General features: G+C 36.8%; 1 protein-coding gene and 1 pseudogene across 2 annotated transcripts in view; one reads left to right on the top strand and one right to left on the bottom strand.

Annotated features, from left to right (window-relative positions):
* GRID2 (glutamate ionotropic receptor delta type subunit 2) overlaps window positions 1–27,861 on the bottom strand; it is a 1,355,780-nt gene that overhangs the window by 399,058 nt on the left and 928,861 nt on the right. The window lies entirely within an intron of this gene.
* LOC136123707 (chromobox protein homolog 1 pseudogene) lies at window positions 9,435–9,986 on the top strand (annotated as a pseudogene).

Below are 27,861 nucleotides of genomic sequence, written 5' to 3'. Positions count from 1 at the left end.
CACACAAATAGTAACATGAAAAAAAATTTAAGTGTAATAAAATTATGTTTCAATGTACTTATAAAATAAATATAAAGGGAAGAGGACTTTCAAAATTAAACTTGATGGCTTATTATAGGTTACCAAGAAAAATGAGTAAAAATGTCTAAATGCTTCAAATATTTAAGTACTATAAAAATGATTAATTTTAAGAAAACTTGAGACCTACACTGAGACAATATAAATAAATCTAGCTTCACAGTGCAGTGTGAAAGTCGGATTCTACTCTGAGGCCATAAACCAAGATGGATGCAGGTGGTGTGAAAGGTGGCAGAAAGCTACTGTGTGGAAGCTAGTGAAGGCCTTCAAGGTCAGTTCCACTCCACACACAGCTCAGACAGTGCAGTGGTGATGGGAGGAAAAGACGGCCGCTGGTTACCAATAACCAGTGACTGAACCCCTGACAAGCACCAGGGTAGGCAAGTAGGAAGGCAAGCAGACCCATGGGATCAGCTCAGTAAGCTCACTGCAGAGAGGCTGCTCATCAAAACTTAGTGACGCCTATTTCTGAATTCTTAAACAGAATAGTAAAGAGGCTTGACAGGTTTATAACATTCTAACATTTACCAGAGGCGTATCCCAGTCTATTCAAATCTCTCTGACATTGATATTAGGCTAAAAATCTGTTGAGATGAGATTCACTTTGGAAAGTGTGATTATTTCCAGGTTTCAGTTAATACCACAACATCAGCTACCACAACTTTCAAATGAGCCAGGAGAGGTATTTTACTCTAAAAATAACCAATTTTTGTGACCATTAAATTACAGAACAGGATTTGATGAGAAAGCCCTGTTTAATGAGACAAAAATGAAACAACCATTTCCCCGTCTTGAATTGCTTTCTTCCCACACTCATCTATCACCTTTGGGCTGTGATTAGGGTGGAGAGAATAACAAGAATAAAAGTAGAGAGAGATCCGATAAGAGGAATGAAAGAGGAAATTACGAAAGAGAAAGGTGGGGATGCTGCTTTAGAGTACTGTGCTGAAGAGGCACCGAAAAAATCAAAGCTTCTGCAAACACTCCAGTACTGCTTCCTTTCATTTCTACACATAAACATTTGACCATGACACATTCCTAAAAATGTAATAGTAATTTCAATAGTGGTGTGAATTCAGGTGCTGATATAATTTTCTCTTTGATTTTCATTATTGAACTGTAAAAATATTTTTGCTGTAAATAAGCAAATCACAGTCTCAAGATTGAAACCATACTAATTTTAAATTCAAGGGAACTGGGAATTTTTTGTCTAACATAATATGATTGCCCAGATTTAGGCCATGAATTATGATTTATCTGTTCCAGTCATGTTTACCCTCCTGAAGTCTTAATTTTATGGAATCTTTGGCCATAAAGATATGGTTTATAAATACGCCATTTGTGACCGTGCTGGCAATTAACGTGATTCCTCTGAATGTTGGTCATCATTCATATAACAGCTGTGAGGAGGATATGACCTTCCTGTAATCTCCCACATCTGAAATATACTGTGAACAAGTGTAAGGCTTCTCCACTGCAACAGGGAGCACTGTCTATTTTACCTATAATTATCCCTGTAGATAGGTTCTCATTTTAAATTTCAGATAATGTCACAGCTACTGCTCTGAAAGAAAAAAATCTTGGTGCAAGTATTTAAAACAGAATGTAAACCAGACTAGATGTTATCAATCTAAGATGTTGCTGGACCATTATTACATCTTACAGGTTAAATATTCAAGAATATCACAAAATGAAGATACCTTGTAGGTCGAAATAGTTTCTCAGCTTACTCATTCTGTAACTCCAATATTTTGCATGTTGTATGGTGACCTAAAACCTGAGAATAAGATAGTCACAAGTTGGAAGGGGGAACAGGATCCTGTGCAGAGGCTTTGCAACAAGGTAGAGCCTGGTGTGTTTAATAATTTGTATTTCAAAAACCTAACAACACTTATTTATCTTTTAGATGAAGAATTAGAATAAAGCAATCAATGACATGAGAAGATAAAGATACATCAGTAGTGAAGTATACATAGCAAAGTTTATTATATTATTATCCATTAAACTTTTAGCAGTCACCCGTTTTAGTGACTGCTTTCAAGACGAAGGACTCTGAAAGATGACTGCACCTTAAATATTTTCCAAGAGTCTTTTCATTGCATATCTTCTTTGAACACCTTAGAAAATGAGTGTCATATAAAGCACATGATTGAACATGGATGATAAGTTGAGGAAAGAAAGGCTATCTTTCATCCACAGGGACTCCAAATACCTTATAAAAACTTAAACAATTATTAAGATGTTATGCCCCATCTTTTCCTTTTCATACAAAATAAAGAAAATGCATCTCAATTTCCAATGGCCACACACCAATGAAATCAGAGGCTAACCCACATAGGAGTAAGCCAAATCTCTAGTAACCTTAACACTGATGTTCATAATGATTATAAGGAAACTTCTGACGTGACCCATAGGGGAATATGCACACACACTCTTGTAAGGTCAATAGTTGCAAAACTAGAGAGGCAAGAACCCACTTTATAGGTCCTCTGTATTATCCTAAATATTTATCTTCTTTCATATTCTTCATTTTACAACTCCCTTGTACAGAAATACAGTGTTAAAATACCACAGAAAATCTGATGTCTCTTGCACTTAAGCTTCGTGAATATTCTACTTGACACTCTACCCTCAGGGGCCTTGCATCACTAGAGCACTGTACTCTTTTTTTTTTTTTTTTGCGATACGCGGGCCTCTCATTGTTGTGGTCTCTCCCGTTGCGGAGCACAGGCTCTGGACGCGCAGGCTCAGCGGCCATGGCTCCGCGGCATGTGGGATCCTCCCGGACCGTGGCATGAACCCATGTCCCCTGCATCAGCAGGCGGACTCTCAACCACTGCGCCACCAGGGAAGCCCTGTACTCTTTTCTTGATGCATAAATTATTTTAAAAATGCTTCCAATTTCAAGTAAGGTCAGTCTGGAAAATCTGAATACAAACAGGCTTGATTTAATGTAGTTTGACTATAGAAATAGACAAGTTAAGTAAGAAACATCACTTTGTAACTGGTTTTTATTTATTTCTTTGCATCATGGCTGATTTTGCCCTGTTTAACCACTCCTCACTTTTCTAAAATAAAATTTATGTCAATAATGCATTTTATATAACATTATTCATTTGTGTTTATTCCTCCTTCATCAAATGTTTATCAAGCACTTGTTGTGTTCCAGACATGACACTAGGCATAAAGGATATAGTGCTCAACATGAGACACTTGTTTTCTGCCCTGACCAAACAAATAAATCATTAGGAACTGAGAAGAATATGATGGTCAAGAAAACAATGGAGTGGAGAGGGAATGAAAAGAAGAAGTATTTTATGAGAAAAAGGCTTTCAAGCTGAGTCCTTGAGTCCTGCAGGAGCTAGACCTGTGAAAAATGGAAAGAGAGAGCAGTCTTGGCAGAAAGAAGAACAGGAGAGTCCGGAAAGAATTTGGCATGTTTCAGGAAAGAAAAAGTGACCACTATGGTTTCAGCAAACTAAGTGCAAATTGGCTAAGATAAAGCTGGAAAATTAGGCAGTGCCTAGACCATGGACTTACAGGCCTTGGTAAGAACTTGGACTTTATTCTATGTATCACTGATGATTTCTCAGTAGAGGAATGACGTACAGATGATTCCAACTTGCAAGGGTTTGACTTAGGATTTGTTGACTTTGCCATGGAGCGAAAGCAACAGGCATTCATTAGAATGCATACTTTGAATCGTGATCTTTTCCCGGGCCACCGATATGCAATGTGGTATGATACACTCTTGTGATATGGGCAGCGGCAGCTAGCCACAGTTCCCAGGCAGCCACACAATCAGGAGGGTAGACAACCCAACCGATATACTTAAAACCGCTCTGTACCCATACAACAATTCTGTTTTTTTCCCCTCCAGTACAGTATTCAATAAATCACATGAGATATTCAATACTTTATTATAAAATAAGCTTTGTGTTAAGACGGTTTTGCCCAATTATATGCTATTGTGTTTTGAGCACTTTTAAGGTAGACTAGGCTAAGCTATGAGGTAAGGTAGTTTACCTGTACCAAATGCATTTCAACTTACAATATTTTAAGTTTAGTATGGGTTTATCAAGACACAACCCCATCATAAGTAGAAGAAGATTTATAATTTGATCTGCAGTTCAAGAAGCTCTCTCCTGGGGACTTCCCTGGCAGTGCAATGGTTAAGTCTTCGCCTTCCTATGCAGGGGGTGTGGTTCGATCCCTGGTCAGGGAGCTAAGACCTCACATGCCTAGCAGCCAAAAAACCAAAAAACAGAAGCAATATTGTAACAAATTCAATAAAGACTTTAAAAATGGTCCACATCAAAAAAAAAAAAAAAAACGAAGCTCTCTCAAAATGCTGTGGAGGCAGGAAGACATAGCCAGTGGCTTGGACCAAGATAAAAGAAGTGTAGGAAGAGACGAGTGATTAGATTCAGATAAAATAGTTTATTCTAGTTACTGACAAAAAATAATTGCATTTAAAAGTTTTGCAAAAATGTACTTAGAAGAAAAAAAATATTTCTATTTAAACCACAGAATACCAGAGCCTGAAGGGAATATAAATTTCACCCAGTCCAAATTCTTGTTTCATGATGGAAGAACTTGAGGTTCTGAAAGCTGAAATATTGTGCCCATAATCTCACCACTGCTGGGTAAGTTCAGGACTAGTACCCAGTCTTATGGCTACTGGTCTAGTGTACTTTATACCATGTCATATTAAGTTTCAGGATGAAATCTCAAGTGAGAAACTATATACATAGAAACCATTACTAGTAGAACTAAGAGGCTATAGCTGACAATTGTTTCAATGGAAAACAATTCTGAAAATAAGCAATCTAAGAGGTATACTTTTTAATATTTGGCAATCTGCAATATGTACTGAATTTTCTGGACTCTTTTAAACTTGTTTATTGTTGAAATTAAATTATGTAAATTTTTTCCTTTATGGGTACCTCCTTTTATCTTCAAAACAAACTGAATTAAAGAGTACTTTTTTTAAAAAAAAAGGCTTATAGATTTCTAGTTCAAGATTTTAAACGGCTGTTTACCGCCTTTCCCTACTGGGATTCTATTAAAAGTATTACTAACACATAAAGAAGGGTAAATTATATAGACCCATAATCTGCTCTGAGAACCCTTAGGGGACCTTGGAAAAGCTGAGGACCTTGGAAAAGCTGAGGACAAAAGAAGGTATAAGTTAGTGATGGAACTAAAACCTGGAGTACTGAATGAAAATCTATACATTCACAGTTAACATTTCCACCCCTTTCTCCATGTTGCTGCCAGGTTTTCCTCCAAAAATAAATCCCTCTGAGAGCCCTAGGTATAAGTGCCACTGCTCTTAAAACAAATTATTCCACCTTCAGGACATTAGGTGACCCCAGCTTAACAGTAGCTCTCTCACCTCTCTACCAGTCAGGAAACCCCACAGACACACCAGAGGACAGGGCATAATGTAGCACAGCACCCTTAAAGAAGAACTAGTATGATCAGATATTTTAGAGAAACAGCAACTTAAAAGCAAGAGAAGATGCAAAAACTTTAAAACGGTCAGGTTTTAAAAAATCACACAGTAAGTGAGTATTACAAGGTACGAACAGCCTTAACTTTTTGAATCACTTGTTCTATAAATTCTTTTAAGGAAAGATTTTGATTCAAACTAGTATCTGCACATAGTTAAAAAATAATGCAATATTGCAAAGTGGTTTGCTATAAAAAGCAACAACACCTTCAGCCTCCACATTCCCACTCCTCAGATGTAAAGACTTTCAACTATTTCGTTTTTAGTTTTCCGGTTGGCTATCTCTAATGATGTGCTGGTAAATATTTAACAACTAATCATAACGACTGTCAGGGTTACATCTGAATTAAATATTTTATAGGTTATTATATGAGCATTAAGCTTTCTCAATATTTGTACAATTCACATTTTCTGTTGAAAATTTTAAATATTCTGGGAGGATATATCTTTTGGTAAGGTCTACGTAAGGATTCCTTGGGATTTAATTTTGGAAAATTTCTAATTTGTAAGTAGTTATATATATGGTCTATACTTCTCAAAAAACAAATGATTCTGGTGTTTGCCACATGTTGCCTTGTGATAAATGCCACTTTATAGAGTGGTTTAAACATACATATATGTATATGAACTGGTAAAAATCTCTAAAATTTTCATATCTCTAATATTCAATATGTTATAATTTGTCCAGAAACCAAGAACATCACCAGCTTCTACATTATTTTAATATAAAATAGATAGGCATATATTATACCAAAGAACAGTCTAGGGAATACCTAAGTTGTTTACCCCATTCTCTTGAAACATAGCTATTTTTTTCATATCATTTACATTGTTTAAATAAATACATATCTTCATTTTAAATAAAAAATGATTTACATCAAGTCATTAGACGTTTAGCTCTTTCAAACTGATCACTCACTAGTAGCTAAAGTTATTAGTTATTAGCTAATTAATTGAACTTCACCTGTTATCCAATTATATTTAAATAATCTAGTCTTTGAGAATAGATACAGTTTCAGTGACCTGTTTGTCACTACTAAGCTTTGGTTTTCTCATGTGTAAGATGGCAATACTATCCATCACTGAATACATAAAGTGCTTTATCTTGTAAAATGCTCTCTAGATTAGGAGCAGGCTAATAGTAAAAGGTAATTACGTTTCACAAGATGTAACAGGGAAAATGCTTTATTTATCAAAATATTAAGAGAAGCCATAAAATAGATACTAAAGATAACAGATGGCATAATATAGTCATGTCTTACATACACATTTTAATGTTTGTATAGAGCAAACAAATCCTGCATCTGATTTATTTTGCAACTTTCTAGAGCGCAGGCTTAGTAGTTGTGGCACATGGGCTTAGTTGCTCTGCGGCATGTGGGATCTTCCCGGACCAGGGCTCCAACCTGTGTCCCCTGCATTGGCAGGCAGATTCTTATCCACTGCGTCACCAGGGAAGTCCCGCTAGCTGGGTTTTCAAAGTGAATTTGCAATGCAGCAGATGTAGAGTGTATTAATTTGAAGCCATTTTAATAATCATCAAAGGAAACAGGTTCAGATAAGCCTCTCCAAAATCTATAGATAATAGGCTACTATAGGATGGGAAACAGCAAGAATTCAAGGCAGTTCTATCAGGGAAGAAACACCAATTTGCCCTATCTTATGGGCTACTGAATAATCTTTAACCATATTAGCAGGGCTTCAAAGGAAGTTTTCAATAGAAAGATGCAATTTTCTTCAGTGACAATTTCAGTTTATATTACTAACACTTTTAGAGTATCTCAGTATTGTTTTAAACCACAATTCTTATAATTTTTATAATATTCCATGAAGTAGGGAATACATACAGGGAAAGAGAATTTACTTACACTAGTAATTTCTATTTGCTGCCTAAAGTAAACATTTTATACATATGTCTAGTTTAGAATTAATATTACTGTTAAAAATAAAAACAACTGTATTCACTCCAATTAAATGGAGGAACTGCTCATTTGAAAAGTAAAAAATAGCTCCTTTACAGAATATTTTAAAAGAATATACATGCTTTTGATTATATTTGAGTACGTTGTGACCTTTATTAAAAGCATATGAAATTTCTGTTTAGTTGAAATTTTATGTGGCTTGTTTTAAAGAAAAGAAAAAAGTAATTCGTACTTTATACCTCAACCATATGTAAGCAGGCACAGAATGATTCAGTTCATTGCACCAGGCACTCACTGAGCATTATGCTAAGTACATGGCATATGAAAATAATTAAGTTCAGTCTCTAAAGTTAAAGGTCTTGCAGTCTGATTAGGAAAACAGATATATATGTGTCCAGAATAATGAGGAGACTAAGAGAGAAATATATTTTGCATAAGTGGGAACAAAATCACCCTCGAAACCTACCTCAGTTTAAAAAGCACTGGACAGAGAAGGCTTCCCAGGGCTGTCAATTGGTAAATGAACTGAATCTTTTAGATATATGTCAGTTAGACCAGAAAACAAAAGAAGTAATGTCATTCCAGACAGAAGAAAGAGTAAGATCGGAAAGCAAGGCAAGAAATTACGTCATTGGTATCAGCAGTTACATCACATTTATTTCATTAAATGTCATTAAATATACTGTGAGTAAGGGAATGGTAAGAAATTAGGAAAGAGGAGGAGGAAGTTACATAATGTAATGCATTGTATGTCACGTTAAGGAGCTTGATTATTACTTGCAGGTGACCTGTAATCATTAAAGGATTTAAGTAGGAAATTTTCATAGTGAGATTTTTAGAGATTCTTACTTTTAGTACATTAAAAAGAAATCTCTGTAACATTGGGTTTTTTTTTTGTTTGTTTGTTTGTTTTTTGCGGTACGCAGGCCTCTCACTGCTGTGGCCTCTCCCGTTGCGGAGCACAGGCTCCGGACGTGCAGGCTCAGCGGCCATGGCTCCCAGCCGCTCCGCGGCATGTGGGATCTTCCCAGACCAGACCGGGGCACGAACCCACGTCCCCTGCATCGGCAGGCAGACTCTCAACCACTGCGCCACCAGGGAAGCCCTGTAACATTGGTTTTGTCCTGAATTTGCCTAGCAACATATTTTGGATCGGTAGTACAAAGATAAACTTTAGCAAATTCTATATCCAAATCAAGACAAATTTTTATAATAATAACCAATTATGAAACTAATATGATCCTGAAAATCATCACAGATGGAAATTGTTTCAGTCAAATCATGTTTTTACATTTGAAATAAGTAATGGTAAACAAATGATACATACCTAACATACTATTTCCTTAACATGGAGAAAATATTTAACAAAGTAAGCAACTGTATTTTGCCATATTTACAGTATATGAATATGTGTAACATATATAACTTTCCGCATTTATAAATTTGTAAATAGTTAGAAAGATAAAGCTGGATATTAATCTATACCCTAGTGTGATACGGGTTTAATTAATTTGGTAAATTATTAAATTTTTTAAAGAATAGTAATTTGCACATAAAAAATTGAGAAGTGTGAATTCCATGGGGAAAGCAATGTTGTTTCTAGAGACGAAAATATTTTCTAGGACATATATGAGATAGTGACAGATGGAAAAGCTTATCTTTTGTAAAATATTAAGATAATTATCAATAAAATTATAATAAACTCTTTTGTTCGGCTGAGGGGAGGGCCGTTGGCCGGAGCCTGCGGTACGCCGCTTCAGTGAGGGGCTCAACCGCGGTCAACCGGCTTGTTGCTTTTCTGGTCGCCACTCCCCTGGCCGGCCCGACAAGACGCGCTAGTAGCACGGCACCGATTTCTCGGGCTCGTGGGCGCTGCTCTGAGCAGCGTCACCCTTTATACCAGAAAGCTGGTGGGCACTATGGGGAAAAAACAAAACAAGAAGAAAGTAGAGGAGGTGCTAGAAGAAGAAGAAGAAGATGTGGTGGAAAAAGTTCTTGACCGTCGAGTGGTAAAGGGCAAAGTGGAGTACCTCCTAAAGTGGAAGGGGTTCTCAGATGAGGACAACACATGGGAGCCAGAAGAAAACCTGGATTGCCCCGACCTCATTGCTGAGTTCCTGCAGTCACAGAAAACAGCACACAAGACAGATAAATCAGAGGGAGGCAAGCGCAAAGCTGATTCTGATTCGGAAAATAAGGGGGAGGAGAGCAAACCAAAGAAGAAAGAAGAGTCAGAAAAGCCACGAGGCTTTGCCCGGGGTTTGGAACCGGAGCGGATTATTGGAGCTACAGACTCCAGTGGAGAACTCATGTTCCTGATGAAATGGAAAAACTCTGATGAGGCTGACCTGGTCCGTGCCAAGCAAGCCAATGTCAAGTGCCCACAGGTTGTCATATCCTTCTATGAGGAAAGGCTGACGTGGCATTCCTACCCCTCGGAGGAGGATGACAAAAAAGATGACAAGAATTAACTCTCCTGACTACCAGCCCCTGTCACATCTGACTGTGGGTTTCAGGTGGGGAAAGAAGGAGTTCTACTTGTCTTGACACCGTAGAGGGGGCTTGAGAAGATGTCCTTTGAAGAGCCAGTATAGTTTCTGTGCCCTACAGCAGCCCAAGTGCTTTAAAGCCGCTCCATGCTGTATAGTTTGCACACCCATCCCAGTGGAGGGGAAGGAAGGTCAGTGTTTCAAGGCAACCCATTCTGAACTTTGCTGAGAAAAGCAAAGGGCCTTCTATGAAGGACAAAACTTGCAGAATTGGATGTGGGAGAGCAAAAGATACTGCAGATCTTCAAAGAGCATCTCCACAACCCACAGCCTTCTTCCCAATAGTGTTAACCCTGCATTTTTACAGCGTAGCATGTATGTAGTTTTTGGCTATTTCTGGTGTGTTATTTGGGGTGGGAGGGATGGGGTGGGGAAGAAGGGAGATGGGTTAGGATCATTTTTGTTAAAATTTGGGGCCTGTTGGGGGGAAATGGTGAAAGAAAGGAAAGAACAACTAATGGTGATTTGGTTCTGTGTCCAGAATATTTCATCCTTTCAAAAAATGTCATTGGCAACCTAAATGAGGACTGTGAGAGACTGTTTAAAAGCTGTGAAAGCCTGAAACTTAGAAGCTAAGGTGTTGCCTGCCTGAGCTTAATGCTGTTCCCAAAAAGCATTAAGCTTTGGTAACTTCTTAACTTCCCAATTAAGAAGCTACCAAAGCTGCCATTTGGGGGATGGAAACTGGTTGAGGAAAAGTCTTACTGGAGTGTATACACAGGCAGATCATTCTGTCTTAGAGGTGCTAATTCTTGAAATCAACAAGAAGACCCTTTCTTTTCCAATTTTGAAGTTATAAATATCAGCTTCTCCATCCAAGCCACTGGCTCTGAAGTATTTGGGGAAGGGCAGAGGGTAGTATAGGAGATGGGAGAGTAGGCAAAGACAAGGGCCGGTGCTCTTAGGGTGGAAAACTCTTGGAGCCTCTGTTTTTTGAACTTTGAAACCATTGGTGGCAGGGTTCAGTCACTGACAGCACAAGTTCACTGAGTCACTTCAAGAGTTGAATGATTTCTGAAGCCCTGGTCTCAGGAGATTAAATTTTCATACTGGGGCAGTGGTTCACTTTAAAACAAAACACATTTTTTTAATCCTAAGAATTAACTAAAACCCAAAATGCTGTCTTGAATCATGAGATCCACCAGTTCTTGACATCATTTAGACCTGCATCTAGAACTCCGTTGTAAAATCTTTTTAGGCATGTGTTAGGTTTCTGTGAAAACTTTTGTTTTTAAATGTTAAACTTCATACCAACACTGTCAGTTTTTGTCTTAATAAAACTATAGATTTATTAAATATATATATATATAATAAATATTGCACATAAAAGTGCAATATTTGAATTGGAATGCATATAATGTGTTTGGCTAGTATGTACACATGTGACAGCTAAAACTGAAACCCCACTGGTTATTATTAATATTACTGTTAGCAGTATTGTAAGGCAGAATTTATAAAAGTAGAGGGATGAGGGCAATAATCCCAAGCAGAGGTATAACAAACAAAGTTGGATACTGTAAATTCAGAATAAAGATGAGAAAATTTACAACTAGAATGTGACAGGGAAAACCATTCACATGAATATTCACAGCTTGTTCCTTTCCCTGCCTGCTCAGTCTATACCTAGCACTCTGGGCCCTTGAGCCTCCAGTTAATTAATGACTGGTGGAAGTAATTAAAAAGACTCATTAATATCAGAAGGGGCCAAATGTTTCTGGAGGTAGAGAAGGTAAAAATGTGCTTGGGTTGAGGAGACAGCACCCATCACTAATTGGTTTTGAGTGGGAAACACAGAGGGGGAAGTAAGAGAAACGTGAAAGTGAAAAAATAGGGAGTGTGGTCAGGGAGAAAAAGAAACAGCAACCGAGCTCTAATAAGGGCAACTTTGGGGAAAATAAAAGTGTGAACAGAACTTTAGAGAAGCTTCACTGAAGTTATGACTCGTCTCCTCACCTTCAGGAAATAAGTGAAGGTTTAAATTGCTTAAAAGCTTTTTGGATGTCACATCTTTTAGAAAAGCTTCACCCTATGAGAGTTACAAGTCATTTAACTCAAAATAGTTGACATTGAAATACAGAAACTACTGCAAATCAAAATGAAAAGACAAACAAGTAAACAGAAAAGGCTTGGAAATGGAAAAGCAACCCTAATGGTTAATGAAACATGGAATGACGCTCAAAGTTCTCATTGATATTTCAGGGAAAGGGAAATTAAAACAAGCGAGATGTCATTTTACAACCATATGTTTTTGTTTTTTTTTTGTTTGCAGTACGCGGGCTTTTCACTGTTGTGGCCTCTCGCGTTGCGGAGCACAGGCTCCGGACGCGCAGGCTCTGCGGGCATGGCTCACGGGCCCAGCCGCTCTGCGGTATGTGGGATCTTCCCGGACCGGGGCACGAACCCGCGTCCCCTGCATCGGCAGGCGGACTCCCAACCACTGCACCACCAGGGAAGCCCCATATCATCTTTTTTTAAAAACAATACCAGGGGTTGATTAGAATGAGGCAACACGGGGACCGCTGCTGTTGGAAGTGTTAGTTGATACAAACACTATGGAGAGCAATTTGGCAACACTTGGTAAATCTGGATATGCCCATAAATTGCCAGCAGCTCCACTTATAAGTCTCTATTCTAGAGAAAATCCCACACATACGCCTGAGGAGACATATATTGTGATGTTCACTGAAGCATTACCTGCTTTAGTAGAAAAGAGCAACAACCTAATTATTCTTCTGTAGGATCACATTAACATAAGGCTGCGACCTATGTTGTTTATTCATCCAACGGAATGTTATATGACAGCGTAAATGAATGAAATAAAGCTACATACAGTAACATGAATAAGTCTCAAATATATAATGTTGAGGGCAAAACCCCCCACAAAAACAGAATATTATTGCTATGAATGCTTACAATATGGAGTATGATGGTTTAATTTTTGGTATATTCAAATGGAATAAAAGTTCAAAAAACGGCACATAGATAACGCACATCAACTTCCTCTGTGACGAAAGATGCGGAGAAGGAAAAGGGAGAGGTGAACTTTCATGTATCTGCAATTTTACTTTCATTCAAGCTAAATATCACAAATATTAATATCTGTTTAATCCTGGTAGCAAATACATGAATGTGGGCTATATCCTATTATTGTATATGTTTGAAATATTTTAGAATAAAAAACGGCTTTGATGAGAAAGGTAATAGACCAAGAAGACACAAAACATAGGTATTGTTTTTAAAAGCTTAATGCTTGAGAATAACCTTTCAGAAATATTCAGAAACTAGTTTGTCTCTGCTTTGTTGGGGGTAGGCACAAAGTTTTTGTTGTTACTGCTGCTGTTGTTGTCACTTTCCCCTTGGCATTTTTATGTCAGATTTTTATTGCCTGTCCTCAAATAAGTACGATTATGACAATACAAAACATGTTGTTGGGGCTTCCCTGGTGGCGCAGTGGTTGAGAGTCCGCCTGCCGATGCAGGGGACGCGGGTTCGTGCCCCGGTCCGGGAAGATCCCACATGCCGCGGGGCGGCTGGGCCCGTAAGCCATGGCCGCTGAGCCTGCGTGTCCGGAGCCTGTGCTCCACAACGGGAGAGGCCACAACAGTGAGAGGCCCGCGTACCGCAAAACAAACAAAAAAACATGTTGTTGGATTTTAAAATTACCAAATGACAGAATACTCCATTTTTATAAGATAACCTGGTTCCTTTAATTGATTAGTGTGTAACTGAGGGTGCCTGGACAGGTGTATGGCTCCTTCTTTCCACCCCATACCCAAAGTTTCAAGAACACAGAAAAAACACAACTACCTCCCAACTCAGCATGGGGGTAAATCCATCTTCTTGCTGTTAGAAAATTCACATTGCTGCTGAGATGCCTAAGGTATGAGAGAGACTCCTTTCCAATGAGGTATGTGATTATGGCACTAGATTTTTAAACTATAGTTATTGCTAATAAAGCATTTTTTAGAAATCACTGCATCAGATGATTATATTTACTGAATTACATAAATTATACATATGTTGTTTGCAAGTGTGAATAATTGATATCTCAGATGAAAATGATCAAAGAGTTTTGCAGTTTTCAATTAAATCAGTAGACAGCTATACTAGAAAACATAATATGACTGATTATTTATAAAAACCAGCAATTAAAGACCGGAAGTTATTAACAGGTCAGGATTCTGGCTGAAACTACACTGTCTACTTCAAGGGCAAGCCTGTTCACCTGTTCTTCCTAAGATCTAACGCTATTAGTGGTAAAATTAAAGTTCCTTGCAAGTGCCAGAGTCTCCACCTGTAATAGATGTTTATATGCATTAAATGGGGAGAAATAATCACATGTCATAAGTTTATGATATTTTATGGCCAGTTTAGTGGTCCACATAAATTGCCCTGGAGATCTAATCATATTATTTAGAGAGCAGATGCCACGTAAGAAGTGAAATAGTTTTCTTCATAACAAGCTTCCAATGAACCTGATTTATTGTCACAGGGCTCATCTCTAGGGAAGTCTGGCATTCAATTTTAGAACGATTCAGACTCCCAAGGCTGCCTACAAGGGCACTAATGGTGGTGATGATTTTCATGGTGTGGGTACTTGTCACGAGTGAAGTAGACTGACACCATACCATATTTCATATTAGTCCTACAACAGCTGTTGATGTTAATCACAACAGCAGTGTTAATCACAACCAACTTGGGCTGAATTCAAAGTGACCTAGAAGAGCGACATGTTACAGCCTGTTATCAATTCCCTGGAGCAAAGGCATTACATGCTAACATGTCCACATCAATGGAAAGCATGTCCTTTGATTACCTGTTATGTGTACAGACTTCTGGCAGAGTCTATGACTAACAACAGGGCTGCATCTAATGCTCTAGTTAACGTTGTCTGGGCATGGCACTTCAAAACAGAAAAGGATATTTTGCCCCACGAGAGACAGTGCCATTATTGTTACAATCACTGGATGAGCTAGGTCCTACTTATATAAGATTTAACTCTCTCTGTAGAAAACAAAAAGAGGAAGGAGAAATTGTATTGGCTTATATGTAAAAATTTCAGATTGGGAGAAATAAAATGTGGAAGTGCAAAAACATAAATCAGGAATATTTCTTTGTAATTATTTCCCATTTTCTAGGTTCATGGTAAGATAAATCCAAATGATAATGCATAATAGAAACATACCTTTCTATGCACTTACAGCCACACATAAAAGAACAGTTTTCTTTGCTCATCCTATTGGATATCTGATGTATAATCTTCACAAAGGACGCTATTAGCGGCATGAGAACCATGCCCATGTCACAGGGATTAATCAATTTACGGTTCAGTTCTCAGAAGATGCGGAGCAGAAAAAAATGTTTTGAATTTGACACTATATAGTGTTATTTTTTTTTTAAAAGTGTGTGGTAGGGAGCTACTCTTCTGTAAGAGAGAGAAAGTCTGAAAGGTTTGTGGCATTTTGACATTACATTAGAGCACTATACAGCACCACTAAATAAGAAATTCGCTAGAACTTTCTAAGCAAAGTGTAGTCTGTAGAACAGCAGCAATGAGCATCACTTGGCAGAATTTCAAGCTTCACTCTCCACCTTCGGAATCAGAATGTGCATTTTACAAGATCCTGGAGCAGTTCATCTGCACATTGAAGTTTAAAAAGCATCACTCTAGAATAAGTTAAGGAAAATTGCAGAAGACTTTCTAGAAAGTTGTTTACTTCCCTAGTGGAACAGATGGCTGAGAGACCTACCTGAAATTTGTGTCAGAAACTGAAAGGCTTAGAGCACCCAGATGCTAATGGCGATAGATCATTACTGTTACCATCAAATACGCGGTGACTGACGTACCTCATCCCCAGGAACAAAGCATCTTTTATCAACAACAGTTTTGTTAGAGAACTTTCTATTACATTAAGTTATGACTGGTATAGCAGTACATCAAAAAGGGACTGCTTCAGGCAAAGACTTCTGAAGAGTTTGTGACTAATTACCTGGGGAGAGGAAAAGGCCTCGTGAAGAAGAATTTTCTCATTAGGATTTCCAATTCTAGCCCCTAGTCCAAGAAAACAAGAAAGCTATAATCTGCCTGACTGGAGAAGCAGTTTTCAAAGGATGGTGTAGACAGAATCTATACCCTGGAACATATAATCTTATGCCTCTTAACTGATTTATGTCTCCTAACATGTTATCTAACAATGTGATATGTCATTGGAATGTCTTCAATCAATATAACATTAAAATGAATTTCTTTATGAACAGCTCTCTTGTAGATACTGAGAATATATAAACCCCTATTTCTGACTTAAGTTTAATATCCTGAATTGTAGCAAAATATATGGTATACAATAGACTCCTTTGGTTTTAAGTTACAGAAACCAAACTTGAAATTCCTTAGGAGGAAGAAGAGCCCTTTATTGACTGAGAATACAAGAAAGGGCTTAAACAGCTTACACACAAGTTTTCCAGGGAGCATCTAGAACTTGAAATCAATTGGAGGCAGGAACTCAAATATTTCCAGGACTTTCTCTGGCCTTTAACTTGTTCTGTCTTTGGGTGAGCTTTACTGCCTTTCATTACCTGAAACAAATTTTTTCTCAGGGTTCAGAAGAAAGACAGCTGATTCCTCTCGAATCTTACTTCTTTAGTCACTATCATTGCAGTGGGGTTGCCAAAATGACTCATGTCTACTGAATATATACTCACAGTGGATTTAAAAATAGATATCATACATCAATTACTTCTGCAGCGGGACAGATAAATATTACCTTTGAAAAATACTGCAAACTATGGCTTTAAATGTCATGCACTATTTAGAGTATATGGAAAAATAGACAATATTATTACCATGTCCAATTTCAATTTTTGTTAGATTATGTTGCAAGGCAAGTATCTATATTAACAAAAACTACAAACCATGCAAATATATATTATTAGGAGAATGCTTAAATAATTACATGTAAATACTATAGAATATTATGCAGTCATAGAAAGAAGAGTAGTTAGACTAAATGCTATAAAGACACAGACTAAGCACTTCAAGACACTTATTCAATGAATGAATGAGGTCTGTATGGCTATTTGGAAAGAAAAAATGGTATTTCATTGAGTGCAAAAGTCAAGTTGTATGAATAATATATATGTAGCACGATTCCGCTTTTAAAAACTATGTAAAATAAAGTAGTATGTAACATTAACTAAGCACTTAATGTATTTCAGGCACTGTTCTGTGCTCTTTATAATTATTACCTAATTGCTTACTGAATTCTCAGGACAACTCTGTGAAGAAGGTTTTAGGTGCTTTATGATTTTAGGTATAATTATTATCCCTACTTAGAGCAGGGGCACAAACTGGATTGGACTGGGGCACGTACCCGTGTCCCCTGCATCGGCAGGCAGACTCTCAACCACTGCACCACCAGGGAAGCCCGATTTGACATACTTTTTACAAGGATTTTTCTGGCTACTTGTATTGAAAGTAGACTGAACAGTAGTGTGGCAGGCAACTATGAGAATGTGCTTCTCATACATCTGACTGCAGGGAGCAAAATTGACCAATGGTCCAGCGGTGTGCTCTGAAATCTATCACCACGTGTACTAGGGCCACATATCTCATGGGCATCTCCCAGCCAATGACTCAGTGTAAGGGAAGAAATCTTGGAGATCTGAGAAAAAAAGACATGAAACAGACTTCTAAGAGAGTAGCCTATATAGAATGAATGGCCTTCCTAGAGGTGTGTATGTGATTATGTATATACAGACACTTACAAACATATGGAAGATAAAGCCCAGATCATTAACAGTGGCAATCCACGGAAAGTGATGGTGAAAATTGTGGCAGGCTGAGTTAGGATTCTTAGCTTGTATTTTATAAGCTTTCACTTTATTTGATTTTTATAATAAGCTGGCATTATTTATATAATTAATAATGTTAAAACAGTAAATAAAATATATTTCAATGAAGAAATTAAAATATTTGTTTCAATATCTGTATGTAGCAACTAACTAAAGCTATAATCAATGCAGATGTGCTTTCTGTAATCTAAAACTACCCTGGCATCTCTCCTGGTAATTGCCCAGGTAAAAGGATGGACAGATCTGAAGCAGATACGGAACCTCTGGCTCTGTTCTCATTTCTGGAGCAACAGAAATGGGTCTTTCCTCTGCTGAGTTTGATTTCAGAACTGGGAGAAACGGGGTTTGTAAACATTCTCTTAAACAGAAGCATGTGAGTTGCTAGTGTACATTTTTTAGGATAGTGTTGGAAGCCTGGATCTAAAGGCGCAGTGATACAGACAATACTTGGCTCTTTTCTTATCCCCAGCAGAATCCTACCTTTCGAAAGACTGCAGCAGCTGTGTTCTGTAGGGGACCCAGCTACCCAGAAAAAATCTTGCCAACATTATTGCATCAGAGTCAGCTCTAAGTAGCCACCCAATTTCTGTTAAGATCTGGGTGCTTGATTAAACAGTTGTACCTATGTGATCTCCCGAGATCCCTTAATTCTCCTAAAGTTCTGCATTTGTACTGTGACTGTTGCAGAGACATTTGGGTACTTATTCGCAATTTTTCCATTCTTTGACATTCAGTAGTAAAAGGGTCATCTCTTCATTAATATCCAAATGGTTATTTCATACTGCCTTTCCAAAAGTTTAATTAGGATCTTGATAAACTGTTATTAGTTTTATGATAGATGACATCAATGTATTCATAACATGACTCAGAGCATGAATCCAAAAGAGAATCTTAGACATGTCATTATCAAAAGCATATTAAAAACAGAGAGATATCCTTCAAAACTAGGAAATGCTAGCATGCCATAAAGGGAACATTTTTATACTATATACTAAGGTTGTTTACTGATATATATATATATATATATATATAATATATTAAGTATACAGATACATCTTCTCTAGGTGTTATTTATGTCATTGTCACCTATTCTCACTTCTCCTGATGAATCCAACAAATTATTCTGAGACCATATCTTATTCGACTCTTCTGTAGTTTTTAAGATTCCTGACTACTCCTTGAAACCCCTGTCGCTCTGGCTTCAATCAACTCATACTCCCTTGGTTCTCCTCTTAAATCTCTTACTACTGCTTCGTATTCCCTTTTATGGGATTTTCTTCCAAATTTTTAATTAATTCATTCACTTACTAGATCAGTTAAATTTACTGAACATCTTGTGAGAGACTACACTAGGTACTGGGACTACAGCAAGGGGAAAAAATAGTCCTATCTTTTAGGGAGTGTTTGGTTTAGAAAATATTGTTCTTCTCCAGGGTCCTATCCTAGCCACACTATCCCTGGATGATTTATCTGGTCCAGTGAATGATTCACAAATCCATGCCTTTCAATCTGTAAATCCAGCTCAGGTGTTCCTCCTGACATATAGTTATTCCCTCAGAACCCACTGGTTCTGAGCAGCTTCACCTGAATATTCTCTGTCTGACCTCCCATCCATGCATTCAACATGCATATGTACATCATCTACTCTTAGACAAAAATGGTGAACAAAATGAGACAAAGACCCTTCCGTTATGATATCTGGAATAAGTATGAAGATGTAGGCAATAAAAAAGTAAACAAATGTGTAATAGCTTTAGGGTGTGATAAATGCCAAAAAGAAATCATAGGTATTGTATAAGATATTAGGGAACTGTGGAAGGGTGGTTATTTTAGACAGTATCATTAAAAAAGGCCTCTAAAAGATGGTATTTAATTAGGACTAGTATGAAGTACTGGACTGGGGAAATCAAAGGACTGGGTAAAGAGTGTTTCAGATGAAATGGACTTTATTTTTCACACAACAGAAAGAACGTCAGTGCAGCTAGCATAGAATGTGAAGATGGGAAAGTTACAAGATACATCATAAAGCAAATACACAGAGATAAACAGGAGTCATGTCATAAAAAAGAGTTTGTATTTCATTCTAAGTAAGATGGAAAGACACAAAGTTTTAGCCCAGAGTTGATACAATTTGAAGAGAAAGAATAAAAGAGAAAGTAGTTAGGATTCTTCAGTCACCTACTTGGATTCTTTATTCACTTATTATTGAAGCACAGGTAAGAGATGACGGTGGCTTAGACTTGTATGATAGTGGAAGAATCTTGAAAAGTGGTTATATTCAGGATAGAATTGACAGGACCTGCTCATTGATTGGAAGTTGGGGATCATGGAAAGAGAATAATCAAGATAATTTCTTGTTTTTTTCATGAGTAACTGGATGAATTGTATTGTTTACTGCAGTGAAGTAAGGGGAAAACTGATCTGAGTGTGAGTCGGGGGATTAAGATTTGTTTGGGACCTTCTATGTTTGAGATGTCTTCTACACTTCCAGATAGGAATAGCATGTAGGCAATTGGATAAATGAATCTGGAGCCAAAGGGAAAAGTCTAATCTAAATATATTAATTTGGAAGTCACCAGCATATAGGTGACATTTAAAAGGCATTATTGGATAAGACCATCTAAAAAAGCATATAAATATAGAAGAGAAGAGGCTTGAGAACTGATTCCTAGAGGATTTCAATATCTAGAGCCTGGGAAGAAGAGTTAAAAACCAACAGAGGAGACTAAGAAAGATTGGCTAGTAAGGGATTAAAAAAATTTTTTTAAGGTCTGGAAAAAAAAAAAAATCTTAGGTCATCTTTCTATATTTGGCAGGCAGACGTTACAGAAACTCCTTCCATCTATCATAAGTAAAACTATCTTATAAAATATTTTAAAGTATCTTTTTATACATGGTTAGGCTTGCAGAAACATAAAGGAATTTTTTTAAAAAATCTAGATTTGATAAAATAAGTCAAATTCACAAAGAGAAATGAATGCTAAAGCAGTGACTTCCTTGGGTGTATACGTCAACCTTACAGATTTAACTGCTTAGGAAAGGACAGGAGAACACATCTGGTATCAAAAGCATGGAAAGAGGCATGAAGTGTAATAGCAATAGCAGGTGAAGTACGAAAAGTACATCTCATTCTAAAGAAGGACAGAGTGGGTACACAAGCCTGTCTCTGCCTTGGCTTTACAAAGAAGGAAAAGCAAAAATAAATAAACAAGCAAGTAGATAACTGAATTGGCTTTCTTGACCTGCAGTTTATACTCTTTCTATTGGTAAGGTCGGAAAACTCAGAAGCTACATTTTTAAACTTCCTTGCAGCCATCGTCTAAGTGTCAATTCATACAAAGTCTGGAAAGCAGAAGTGAAGCTGGAGCCTCTTCCTGTGGCAGACACAACTATTACATAAATTCCAGAGACACAAGTATTTGCAGTGGCTGACGTCCATGTTTAAGTGTCTAGGAACCAGCTTCTTGGGAATAAGGCAGTTGTAGCAGTAACAACAATACAGAACCTCTTTATTATAGCTACGATGGTGTGATTTTATAATCTATAGTCTAGGCATGTCCCCTGATTTCCACTTCTCTGGTTCTTCCAATCATTTTTTTAGTATACTCTTTTCTGCTTGAAATACACAGAGTATTTCCTGTTTCCCCCACTAAATCCTGGCTGTTAAAGTCTACCTTAGAAATTCCTATCTATAAGTCTGCATTCCCTCTGGTCTGGAGTTGGACTTCACAATATCTCTGTGCATCAAAAAAAAAAAAAAAAAAAAAAACCAAAACTGTTTAAAGGTTTCTCTGTTGATAGTAACCCTCTCAGGCGACTAACAAAAGCAAACAAAACTTATCTCTTTAGGAATTCACTTAACTTCAGGTCTTAAATAAATCCTCCAAAATATTCAAAGAACTCACAATAAAAATCTCTACTCAAACAAGGAAATAAGTGATTATGAGTGAGAGCCAGCAAAAACAAAAATAAACAAAACAAAAGATTACAATATCAAAATGAGAAGGAATGTTAAGATTGGTCTTAGCAAATACTGACCATATAAAGAGCATAGTTAATATTTTTAAAGAAAGAAATGGGAAAATTGAGGTATGACTAAAGAAGACTATCAAAATTTATCAGGCAGATGTGAAACAAAAGATAGAACTTCTAGGAATTAAATATTTATAATTAGAAATTATAATTTATATTACACAATACATAGAACAGAAAATTAATCAACTATACTGTAAAACTGAATAAATTACCTGGAAAACAACATAGAGATAAGAGATGAAAAATACGAGAGGTTAGGAAATGTGTAGGATAGAATGAGCAGTCCAACATAGGACTAACTGGATTTCCAGAATGAGAGACTAGATCAAATGAGTTTGAAGTAATATAATTTTTAGAATTGATGAAAGACACAAATCCCCAGAATCAGAAATCCTAATAAATCTCAAGGAAAAAAAGAGTCCACATGCAGAAATACCATGGTAAAATTTCAGAACAACAAAAAAAAAGAGAAGATTTAAAAATCAACAATTAAAGCTAGAATAATATCTTCAATATGCAGACAAAAAGATTATTGAATTAAGAATTCTATACAAAGGTAGGTATCTTTCAAGAGCAAACACAAAATACAGTTTCAGATATCAACAATTGAGAGGGTTATTAAAACAAACCCTCACCAAAGGAACTTCTAAAGGATATACTTTAGGAATAAGGAAAATAATCTAGAGAATGTAGGAAGAAAGATTAAAAATGAAAAACATTAACTTATGGATAAATATAAACAATATCGACTATATAAAGACAATGAAATTAATGTCTGATTTGTTAAGTAAAAATAAAAATAAACCACTGTATGAAAATAGCTTACAAGAAATGATGGGGTAATTGGAATCAAAATAGTGTAAGGTCCTTGGGTTATTTGGGAAGAGAGTAAAGTTGTTAACTACACGAAACAAGTGAAACATAAATGTGATATTTCTAGACTAACTTCTAAAAGCATAGAAAGAATCCATCACCTCCAGAAACCCACTGGAAGAAAGAAATCTGGAACAGAGGAAATAAAAATCTGGAGACTGCAGTACCATAGCAGTTTAAAAATTTTCTTTTAATATTTCAATCAAATGTGCTCATTTGAGCTCTCTAGCTAAATGAAGAAATCACAGACAAGGAACAGTGGTTTCTTTTTCTTTGTTTTTGAGATAACATACTGGATTTATTTTTGAGATAAAATACTGGAGTAGCTTCTAACATGTCCATACACAAATCCTTATCTACTGAGTCACATATTAATTTATTAAAGAATATATTGAGTGCTTCTGTTTAAGGTCAATAACATCTGCGCTGAATACTTGAATACATGTTTTATTTAATTATTTATTTATTTGGCTACTTAGAATTCATTGCCCCTCCCTGAAAGCACCCAAGGTTCAATCAAGGCTGGGGTGAAATCTAGTCGTGTGCTAAAGCCAGCCCGTTTCAGCTCACAAGAGTGTATTGTTAGCACCTCTGCCCAACTCTGCCATCACATTCCTTTTAGTTGGAGTAGTTAGTTACACCACAGAAATCTGTAAATGCTAAACCTAGGGCTTTTTTTTCTTTCTATAAAGCCAGTTATTAAACGTTTATCAGCACACCACTGCAAATAACGTCTGCCTCATCTTTTACATCTTACTTATTGGGAGAGTGAATCCAGATGGCCTCTGGCTATTTCATTCCCCCAAGCCATGACCCCAGACACCTCCACCCTCACCAGCTCTGACACCAGCAGAAAGAACAGTGGCATAAGCCTGGCCAACTGGATGCTTCCCAGGACTTGGACTTTTAAGTGAGAAACACAAGGATAGAAGGAATGGTTGAAACATTCTATATGTATATTTTAAATGGGTTAATTGTATGCTATGTGAAGTATATCTCCATAAAGCTGTTAAACAAGGATCTACATGATCACTCCTATCATCCCGGCTTCCAACCCTTCAAGAGCGATCACGCTCCTTTCTGCCTTCAAGCTTAATTCTTGAGATTCCCATTAATGAGCCGAGCATACATTCAGCAAATTACTTTTCACTTAAGTTAGCCAAAGTCTTTTTCTTTTTGCTTGCAAGTTAGAAACTATAACATATATAATAGTAATTTCAACTATATTAATAGGAATGTAAAAAGTTTCCTTATTTGGAATTGTTTTCAACTTAATCTAAGATTAATTCAGCATATATTTGATTATCTATAGTTCATATATTTAATTATCTATAGTTCTTCCAATTATTATTTTATAAGGTTCTACTCATTATTATTTTTTTCCAGATCACCAGGTATTTTAGAAATGATACTAGCTGAATTCTCTGAAAGCTGATTCCTGACAGTAACACAGCATACTCATTCCCTTGCAAAAAAAAAAAGAAAAGAAAAGCCACACAATTTCTTTATTTGGCTCCCCGGAGTCATCAGGAAGTTTATAAAGTTCAGACAAGATAAGTACATTATAAGTCACATTTTTTCCATTGAAGTTGATGTTTCCCAAACACAGATTAGATGTTCTTTGCCAACTGCTCTAATAAAGTAGTAACAGTTTGAAAAATAATAGAGAATTCATTTTTTAAAAGAAAGGTAAAATTGATCTGGTGCTAAGAATTTAAAATAGCATTTTGAATTCCCATTCTTTCAGTAGTCTAAATATATATTTATTTAGTTAAGAGGAAATTGGGCAACTTGACATCAATGTGGGAAACAGACATATAACCTGTACTCACTACTTGAAAAAGAATAAGACGGTGATTGTCACACTAACAATAAATGTCACCCAGAGGGTACACTCCCTATATGAAGAGATGACTCATAGAAAACACAGTTCAGCTCACTCACAGAGAAAACAAAATGGAATGTGATACAAGTTGTGTAGAAATTCATATTCCTCAACTGATGTGATTTAAAAATGACAATAAGAAATAAAGTACAGCATTGTTGTTTGGGGATAAACTCCTGAAAGAAATTCTATTTCCCCAAATTTCAATATTGGTAGAATTGGGTCAGACAATTCAAACTGTATATGGCACAAAACCATAACATTCTCTCCTGTAAGCTGTCCTTTGTCTATTTGTTTGTTTTTTAAACAGCTGTTGACTTGTTCTGTTTCATCAATTCTGGTAGTTCAGGATTAATTCTCACCATTATCAGTGGCAGAACATGATGGTACAATAAGCCAAAATGATTAAACGCATTGTAAGAAAAGAAAAAAAAAAAAAAAAAAACCAAGGAGAACAGAAGAGAATCACCAAATAAAAGCTAATCCCTTATGAACAGCATACTTAGAAACTGTCTGCAGGTAATTACATTCAGGTAACCTGATCTGAAAATGCCAAGTTCATACAATGGTTCGTTTAATTCCATCTGGTGTACAATAATACATTCCTTAATGGACACATTGGTTGAAAAGAAAAAAAATCACCTCACATCAAAAGCCCACATTCCCTTGGTAATTATAAATTATTACAACTAAAATGAGAATCTCAAAGATGATCCTGCAGTGCTTAATCTATTTAAAAAAGGAAATTAAGGTAACGAGCTTCAGACTTCTCACTACCTAAATCCCTTCTTGGTTACAATCTGTTTACTTAGTATCGAGGAATATATAGGTTACTATGAAGAACTGGGTCAGAATTTCTGATATCTAGAGCGGAAAAAATAAACTGATTTGGAACATATATAAGACATTAAATGTATTCAAAAGTATTTTTAAGGGAGATATTTAATTTTTGGAACGGTGCCACCTGTTATTAGGGTAGAAGTGGTGTAAAAATATGCATGTGTTTAGCACCGTCATTGTTGCTCTCCTTTCAGGTCATTAACATGGCCAGAGAAATGGACTTCCTAGGATAAAGAATCATATAGGACTCAAAGCACCTGGGTGAGTGACTTGGGGGAGAGAAGAAGCCAAGTGTTTGGCCTTTGGAGGAATGTAAACTCTGCCTTTCAATGCTTTTTCCATCAGAGCTCTAATCTTGATGCCTACTAAATCCTACATTTTTCTCAATTATTTCTTCTTTTATAGAAAGGGACACAGTCAATGCACCTCCTATTTGTGTGAACTTTTTTCCTTTAGTGGTTACATGTATGTCCAAACTTCCTAATAAGATGATGACAACCAAAGGCTTTCCCCAAAGACTTGTTGAAATGCAACAAGCTAGGCTGGCCTTGTTAAAACTATAAAAAAGATAACTTTTTCTTTCTGTTTTCCCCTCCCTTGTTGGAGATATTTTTCCTCCATCATGTACATACCACTTTCCAAAACCAAGGTTCACCCCTGCCCTCTCCCCTTTCTTCTGGAAGTGCCCTGGAATAACCAGCTTCTTTCCTTTGTCCTACCACACTCTAGCAGCAAACTTTCAAGTCTCATCAAAAACTAGGTTCTTAGTTTGATTCTTTCAGATCCCTGCTTTCTTAAATACGAGTTAGGTAATCTGATAAACTCAATATGAAAATAGTTACTAGTGAGTTTGTCAACAGGCTTTTTCATTGCCGTTATCAAAATGCATTACTTTAAGGACCTCCTGGTGTCATAGCCTAAACCTAAAGGAGGGACTTTATTAACAGGAAATTAAGTTACTAAGTTAATTACTTTTAAAACTTTGTATAGGGGAGTATGTAGCTAGTGCCTTCCAGGGTAATGAGAAAAGAAGATGGTTCATGGGGTTCATTAATTCATTCATTCAATAAATATTAAATGCCTACAATGTGTCAGACAGAGTCTCAGCACTTGGGATACAACAATGAACAAAACAGACAAAGAACACTAATCATAGAGATTACATGGGGTGAGATGGTATCTCATGCAGGGAATGAAACAGGAAATGAAAAATAAGCATACTAAATGTAGAAATTGTGTTTTATGTTAGATAGTGGTAAGTGCTCTGAAAAAACTATTAGAGCAGGGCAAGGGGGAGTTGGGGTGTGGGAGTTGCACAATTCAGTAAGACAATCAGAGTAGACCTCATAGGAAGGGAAACTTGAAGGAAACACTGAGAGAGGTAACAGTTAGCCAAGCAATTCTGTGGAGGAAGAGCAATCCAGGCAAAGGCCTTTAGATAAGACTACAAAAAGAGTGTTCCAATGAACAGCAAGGTGGCCTATGCCTGTAGAGGAATGATCCAGGAAGGGGAGAAAATAGGAGCTAAAATGTGAGGTGGGAGAGGCAGTAGGGAGTTTTATGTATTTGGGTCTTGCAGGGCGTCAGAAGGACTTGGACTTTTATTCTTACACAGTAGTTCCAAGATACAATGCTTTATGACAGGAAAGTGGGAGTCCTGTTTTTTCAGGTAGACTTTTTACACGTAATAGCTGTTTACGCATAGGGCTGTCCTTTGTGTAGTGTGTGCGTCAGGTCAAAGACCACTACAGTGACAACTTCATCAACTACCTCTGATAAGAATACCGATCCACTTGCTAAAACTGCAAGCAATTCAATCTGTTTTGGTTTAAAGATGCCTTCTGTCACTTTGCATAAAAGCTTTGGGGATATCTAGTAACATCTCATAAGTGATTATCATATTTTTCTAAAAATGTCTCTTCTCTGTAAACTTAATGTTGAATGCAATCTCCATGCTAATCTTTAGCATAAAACACTATTTGAATCAGAGCTTATCCTAAGAATAGAGATCTGAATATGCTTGTTGTGTGTTAGAAAGTCCCCAGTATCTTTCCTCTTGTTGATAAAAGAGTAAGTTGCACATAGTATCTTGATTTAGTGGCGTTGGTAACAGTGAACTCTATTCTCTCCTTTAGAACCTAGAAGACACTAGATAAGCATCCTTGTGGATGCACAGAAAAGATGTATTGCGCCATTTCAACTGGCATTATTCCAGGCAGTTTTGTTCTGTGGCAGACTGCTGTGAGGAAGGAATGGTGATTGTTACTTCAAGCCATCCCTCTGCAGAAGGACCCATTTGAAGCATGACTGCTG

Source organism: Phocoena phocoena, chromosome 5 (genome assembly GCF_963924675.1).
Source record: "Phocoena phocoena chromosome 5, mPhoPho1.1, whole genome shotgun sequence".
Taxonomy (NCBI): Eukaryota; Metazoa; Chordata; class Mammalia; order Artiodactyla; family Phocoenidae; genus Phocoena; species Phocoena phocoena.
This window is presented reverse-complemented; position numbering and strand designations above follow the sequence as displayed.